Source organism: Bos grunniens, chromosome 10 (assembly GCF_055505025.1).
Source record: "Bos grunniens cultivar Pamir isolate PY7600 chromosome 10, Bosgru_T2T1.0, whole genome shotgun sequence".
In the NCBI taxonomy this organism is placed as follows: domain Eukaryota; kingdom Metazoa; phylum Chordata; class Mammalia; order Artiodactyla; family Bovidae; genus Bos; species Bos grunniens.
In genome coordinates, this window is record NC_141174.1 from 97075541 (window position 1) to 97083346 (window position 7806).

The 7806-nt window shown below is 45.3% G+C and overlaps 1 pseudogene; it reads right to left on the reverse strand.

Annotated features, from left to right (window-relative positions):
* Window positions 1-2110: 2110 nt before the first annotated feature.
* On the reverse strand, window positions 2111-3949 carry LOC147365452 (protein FAM151A pseudogene; annotated as a pseudogene).
* Between the last annotated feature and the right edge of the window lie 3857 nt (window positions 3950-7806).

Genomic DNA, 7806 nt, shown 5'->3' on the forward strand with positions numbered 1-7806 from the left:
GAAATATCAATAACCTCAGATATGCAGATGACACCACCCTTATGACAGATAGTGAAGAGGAACTAAAGAGCCTCTTGATGAAAGTGAAAGCAGAAAGTGAAAAAGTTAGCTTAAAGCTTAACATTCAGAAAACTAAGATCATGGCATCTGGTCTCATCACTTCATGGGAAATAGATGGGGAAATAGTGGAAACAGTGGCTGACTTTATTTTTCTGGACTCAAAATCACTGCAGATGGTGATTGCAGCCATGAAATTAAAAGATGCTTACTCCTTGGAAGGAAAGTTATGACCAACCTAGAGAGCATATTAAAAAGCAGAGGCATCACTTTGTCAACAAAGGTCCGTCTAGTCAAGGCTATGGTTTTTCCAGTGGTCATGTATGGATGTGACAGTTGGACTACGAAAGAAAGCTGAGTGCCCTAGAATTGATGCTTTTGAACTGTAGTGTTGGAGAAGACTCTTGAGAGTCCCTTGGACTGCAAGGCGATCCAAGGAGTCCATCCTAAAGGAGATCAGTCCTGGGTGTTCATTGGTAGGACTGATGTTGAAGCTGAAACTCCAATACTTTGGCCACCTTATGCAAAGAGCTGACTCATTTGGAAAGACCCTGATGCTGGGAAAGATTAAGGGCAGGAGGAGAAGGGGATGACAGAGGATGAGATGGTTGAATGTTATCACCGACTCAATGGACATGGGTTTGGGTGGACTCTGGGAGTTGGTGATGGACAGGGAGGCCTGGCATGCTGCGGTTCATGGGGTTGCAAAGAGTCGGACACGACTGAGTGACTGAACTGAACTGAACTGAACCTGAAAATCTGAACCCAGAACAACCAATATCAAGGCACATACTATAATAAATTACTGGAAAAAGTCTCTGGGCATCTACACAAAAAGCTGATGTTTCTTGAAGGAAAATAAGTTAAAAATCATCAGTCTTTTTGAAAGCCACGCTTTATGCCACATATCTGTACAGATAAAAAAGGGGGGAAACATTTAACATAAACAAAATAGAAAATTCAAGTGAAGGATTTTTATATCCAGCAAAACTAAATTTCAAGTGTAAAGGACACAAATCAACTTTATTAGTAATAAGCAAGAAGTCAGGGAATATTATTTGCATGAGCACTTCCTAAGGAATATTATCTGGAGCTTAATTTGTGCTTCAATAAGAATAGTAATTAGAATACAGTGAAACATATCAAATATGTTTAAGGACATAAAGTCACAATAATATTTTTTTAAAAACTAACCACATTTTGAAGTAAAGGATAGAAAATTTTTTGTTTTGAGAACTGGTAAACAAAGGAAAAAATCAAACATTTGTCCAACCTTTTGAAAAGAAATGAATCACTAAGTAACCATATAAAGGTAAATATCTCTTTACAAAAACATTTAACAAATAAATTAAAAAGAAATAATAGAATTAGAATAGCACTATTTTGCAATCATAAATTAATATCCTTGGCAATGAGCACCAACAGCTGCAAGCAACACTCACACAGAAAAAAAGGGACAGTCAGACATTACGAGCCTCTGATGAAAGCACACAACATCTACAGTTTGCCAAGGGCATTAAAACTAATCTGATCAAGCCTCTAGATACAACAGCCAACGTGCAGGAAGAATATAAGATAGAGGAGCATGCCCAGTTGTGTCAAAAGTATGGAATCAGCAAATTTCAGACTTGGAGAATCTCTATGAGTCATGGGAATACTATTTTCCATGGGTCATGGGTTTTCAAAGGATAAATTGTAAGAGAAATGAAGTGATAGAGAACCTGTTAATTAAAAGAAGCCAATTTTAAGGACTTCCTTGGCAGTTGAGTGGTTAAGACTCCACACTTATACTGCATGAAATATGAGTTTGATCCCGGGTCAGGGAACTAAGATTCCACATGCCACACTGCACAACCAAAAAAAAAAAAAAAAAAAATTAAAAGGAGTTGATTTTACTATCCTGGGGGAAAGGACCAGAGCGCTCTCCTTCAAAGGTTCATTTTAGAGGATCCTGTTCAGTGGAGGGAACTGTCAGTTAAGGATCACAATTTTGATTCCTTCACATTTACCTACAAATTCCCCTTTAGTCCTTACAACAAAAGGACTAAAACACTTTTTTTTTTTTTTTAGGAAGCAGAGGCATTTATTCCTTTCTGCTTCCCCCGTGGGAAGCTGGGGTCCACCAGGAGAGCGCCCCTGGGTGCTCAGTGTCTGCCAATATCTGCCTGCAAGTCTTGGCAGTAGCTCCGGGGTAGCCTGTAGTAGACTAGGGTCTTCTCCATGGCCCTGGCTGCCAGCAGCACTGCCCACATAGACACATAGTGGCCCTGGCCAGGGCTGTGTTCCATTGTGACCATGGCCTGGGGGGAGGCTGCCAGCAGCTGGATCACGACTCCAGCGGGACTCTGGCCCAGAGGCCCAACCTGCAGCTGGAAGGACATGGGTTGCCAGAGGCCCTGGCACAACTCCAGCATATCTGTGAGCAGCTGTTCCCTATAGCCACTGCCCAGCACTTCCTCGGGCCAGCCTGGTGCCACTGTCACGTGAGGGAACACCTCAGCCACAGCTATAAGCAACTCCCTGCCAGTCACAGAGCCAGGGAGCATGAAACTCCCGTGGGAGACTGTGGCCCCAACCCCTAGACAGGTGGCCAAGGGCGCACAGGGTGGCCAGTGTGGCCAGGGATGGCTGCAGAGTGGTGGGCTCTGTTATGTGCAAATGCAGGCCCCAGCATCCAGGGTGCATGGCCAGCTGCTGCAGGCAGGACTCAGGCATCAGGGCATGGCCATCTGGGGCGTGGATGATGGGCACGGGATCCCCAGCTGCAGGCTCCTGAAGGCCCACGTCCAGCAGGATCATGCCTTCTCAGTCTGGGAGACGCACTGTGGCTCTGCTTCCCTTGCCCTGGATGTCAGGAACCAGTTACTCCACGCTCAGACCCTGGCCTCCAGGGTTTGGAGAACAGGGGTCAGGCTGCCCCTGGTGTAGTACCTTTGCTTCCATGAGGTACGGCAAGCTACTTGAATTGAGACAGGAGAGGCTCAAAGAAGTCATAGCAGACTTGGTGGGTGGTGGTATGGTCCTGGATATAGAGGAAGTCATCCACTGTCACGGGGTCCGAGGTGGACTGCCTCATTGTCAGGCTGTACCTGTCAGATTGGCCCAGCAGCCGGCTGAAGTGGGGCCGGGCGGCCCTGGCCATGACAACCCACATGGAGAAGGTCACCTTCTGTGGCACTGCTCCCACCAGCTCCTGCATCTTCTCCACCATGGTCTGGGTGTATGTCCCATTTGGGAACAAGGGCAGGTAGACGGTAGTCCAGCCTGGAGACAGGGTTATCTCAAGATACTTCTCCTGGACCAAGGCCAGGAACTGTGGGGGCATTGATCTCTATTGGTTTGACCATGTTGGGACCCCTCAGGATGTTGGCATTGATCCACACAGGACTTTGAACTTTCCCCTCCTCTGTCAGCTGCCTCAGGAGGTCCAGGGTGGGGCCCACAGCCTTGATGCTCTTGAAGTCCAGTTTGATGCCCTTCTCGGAAGAGGTCAGCACAGCCTCCAGCCACTGCTCTCAGGTGTTGTCACTGTAGATGGCTGGGGGGTGCACCGTGATGGGGACCCCTGTCTCGTTGACTGTGTCAAGCCCTTCTATTGTGACGTCTGATTCCAGGACCGTGATGCTGTTGCTGAGGGCAGCCTTCATCTGCTCTTTGCTGTTGGCAGCATGGTACCAGGTGACCAGCAGGCCGTCCTTTGGATAATCTGACCCAAACTTAGCAGGCAGCCCAGCATGTCTGCGTCAGAGCAGCAGGTCCCATCCTGTGCATGGCCTGGCAGGACGGTGCGCTTCTGCAGTGAGAAGCCCATGATCATTGCAATGGCAAACACTAGAACTGTACTGATGCCGCCAACAATGGCCCACTTCCAGCACCCTTTCCTGTTGGCCATGGTGACCCTATGAGGGGAATACCCTCAAAGGGCAGAGTCTCCTGAAGCTCTGAGAGCTGGGATCCGGAGCAACTAAAATACATTTTAACCCCATTTCATAGATAGCAATATGGAAGATAAGAGAGACTAACCAAAGTGTAAAATCTTTTAAGTAGAAGGGCAAAAATGTGTAATGAGGTTTGACCTGAAAACCATTTATCTTATCTTCTGCATCAACATAGGCTTCCCAGGTGGTTCAAGTGGCAGTTCCTCAAAAAATTAAAAATAGTGTACTACATGACACAGCAATTCCACTTGTGGGTATATATCCAGAAGAACTGAAAGCAGGGTCCCCAAAAGATATTTTTACACCCATGTTCATAGCAGCACAAACTCAGGTGTCCATCAGTGAGTGAACAGATAAGCACAATGTAGTATATAGTAAGTGAAGTCGCTCAGTCGTGTTTGACTCTTTGCGACCCCATGGACTGTAGCTTACCAGGCTCCTCTGTCCATGGGACTTTCCAGGCAATATAGTACTGGAGTGGATTGCCTTTTCCTTCTCCAGCCGATCTTTCCAACCCAGGGATCAAACCCAGGTCTCCCGCATTGCAGACAGACGCTTTACCGTCTGGGCCACCAGAGAAGTCTTTATATACATGCAATGGAATATGATTTCAAAAAGGAAGGTCCAGGAGCTACTGAGCTATGGTTCTGGCTCAGCCTCCCACAAGACTACAGTCAGGACACCAGGCAGGCTGTGGTCCTCTGCAGAGTGTACAGGACAGGAGGACCTCCTTCCAGGCTGGGAGGACCCCCCTCCAGGCTGGGAGGACCCCCTTGCAGGCTGGGAGGACCCCCCCTCCAGGATGGGAGGATCCCCCTTCCAGGCCAGGAGGAACCCCTTCCAGGACAGGACGACCCCCTTGCAGGCTGGGAGGACCCCCCTCCAGGATGGAAGGACCCCCTTCCAGGATGGGAGGACCCCCTCCCAGCAGGGCCCCTTCACAGCTGGGTTCCACAGAGCAAACAACCCAGGACAGAGCAGTTGAAGCTACACTGTGACCCAGTCTTGGAAGTCAAATACCACCACTTCTGGCACATTCTATTCATCAGCAGCAAGTCAGGTAGTACAACCTACACTTAAGGGTAGGGGAATGAGACTCTACATTTTGAAGAAGGAAGATTAAAGAATTTGTACCCACATTTTAAAACCACCACAGAAGTCAGATTTACTGAGTAAGCACCATTTCTGTAGAGTATATGGGGGTAATGCAGTAAATGGCAAGGCCTTCTGACTTAGAATAGTCAAAAGTTTAAGCAGTATAGAATAAATATGGAGCAGAAAATCCAACTGCTTTTAAAAGTGGAGCATTATCCAGAAATGTTGAGGGCTGATACGATGTTGATAATGACATTAATCTGCTGGAATGATAAGGAAATCTTTTGGAAAATAGAAAGCAAATGGTATCAGGTTGAAAGAGAACATTCAGTTCAGTTCAGTCACTCAGTCGTATCTGACTCTTTGTGACCCCATGGACTACACACCAGGATTCCCTGTCCATCATCAACTCCCGGAGTGTGCACAAACTCATGTCCATCGAGTCATTGATGCCATCCAAACATCTTATCCTCTGTTATCCTCTTCTCCTTTTGCCTTTCAATCTCTCCCAGCAACAGGTCTTTTCTAATGAGTTGACTCTTTGCATCAGGTGGCCAAAGTACTGGAGTTTCAGCTTTAGCATCAGTCCTTCCAATGAGTATGCAGGACTGATCTTCTTTAGGATGGACTGGTTGGATCTCCTTGCAGTCCAAGAGACTCTCAAGAGTCTTCTCCAACACCACAGATCAAAAGCATCAATTCTTTGGTGCTCAGCTTTTTTTATAGTCCAATTCTCACATCCATACATGACTACTGGGAAGAGAACGTTATAACCGAAAATATTCAGAGGAAAAAATTGAAGCAAATGTGGACAGCAACTTGAAGTTTCTCCAACCTCAGAGACGGAGAATGCAGGGAAATAGGAATGAGACTTTGCTGAGGCAACTACTAAAATAATCTTCCCCAGATTTTGCAAAGCAACTAGCAGTAGAGACCTTGGCTTCCAGTAAGGGGAGTGAGTTTAAGTAACTGAGCCACAGAGGCAGGGCACTGCAGTGCCTATGGCAGTAATGTGGTCGTCCCTGGTCCCAGAAGACTGGACACTAATATAGACCATCCAGGCTGGTTTCCATAGTGTAGAGTTTATCATATCTGCCTCACTGATACGTCCAGCAGCAAATTCAAACTCTCCTGAAATTCCTGGCAGATCTAGCACTCACATGTGGACTAACAGGGAACTTGAAAAATCAAAATGAACACCTAACCCAAGAATTACAAAACATTTGAGAAACATTCTAACATCAAAACTGATAAACACTACATCTCACAAAAGACAGACATAAACACGTAAGGGAACAGAACTAATAGGCAGACAGAACAGGACATGTCTCTTCTCTCCGCTAACTGAAGGGGAAGAGCCTGGCTCTGAACGTCCTATAGCTATACCCGAGCCTCAGCCAGGAACTTCACTAGCCAAGAATTTCCCTCTCTTTTACTCTGATTCTATTGTGACAATCTCCCTTACGGCAAAGGATGACTAAGGGTTTAGTCATCTAAATGGAAAAACAGTTACATACTGGATAAAAACACAGGGCTTTGAATATCAAAATATTTTCCCAGCATACCAAACAAAGACTGTGTTATGTATGTTACAACATTAATGTAACAAATGGTAGAATTCAAGATGAAAAGCACTAAAAGGGACAAACAGTAATATTTCATGTCAATACAAGAACAATTAACAAAGAACAAAGTAGCATTTAATTTTTATTTATCTCACATTAGACCTTGTAAAAATATAAAACAAAATCTAATAGAAACATTAGACTTCTCAGTTACGATCATAAATTTTCTCTTTTAGTACCTAATTCAACAAGTAATAAATGGTATACACACACAAACACACATACACACTTACACACACACTCCATCAACACTGGCCAAATAAGATTGGTGGCCAAGAAAATAACCAGAATTGTCTGCAGCAAATAGAGAAGTCCAACTTAGCTGAGCTCCTACTTTCAACCTCATCTCTCAGCAGCCTTACTGATGAGTTAATAAGATCCTGAAAATTCTTGCTAATGCCATCAAGCCTGGAATGATCCAACCTGAGTAAGAATCCTTGTCTTTTGCCCCTTCTGACTAAGAAGTAGTACATACAGGTCCTAGAGTTATCAATGGGACTGACTCTAAAACAAAAGGGAAAATTTCAGAACTACCCACTAAACTGGGAAAATGTCCCAGAGAAGAGGAAATTCAAATGGACGATAAACTTTGCAAAGATTGTTTCTTTAAAACAATCTGACCAAAGACCTTCAGGAACATGTGCTGCACTGTGGTTAGTTGCTCAGTCAAGTTCAACTCTTTGAGACTCCATGGACTATAGCCCGCCAGGTTCCTCTGTCCATGGGGATTCTCCAGGCAAGAATACTGGAGTGGGCTGCCACCATGCCCTCCGCCAGGGAATCTTCCCAACCCAGGGATCGAACCCAGGTCTCCCACATTACAGGTGGATTGTTTACCATCATATCTGTAGGTAAAAAAAAAAGAAAAGGTTTCTTTTCCTTGCTGCCACAAGGGAGAAAGTTCTCCAGTGGAACTATAGGCCTCAACAAGAGGATTGCAAGGGGCTTCTCACAGAACTTGCACTTGTGCTGGATTATTCCAGAAAAGTTAAAGTGGAGACCAGTTACGGACTGAAGGTTGTCAAGAAACTGGGGCAATTTAGTAGCTGGATAGATTCATAATTTTTATCTAGTAAGTAGCATTAAAGCAA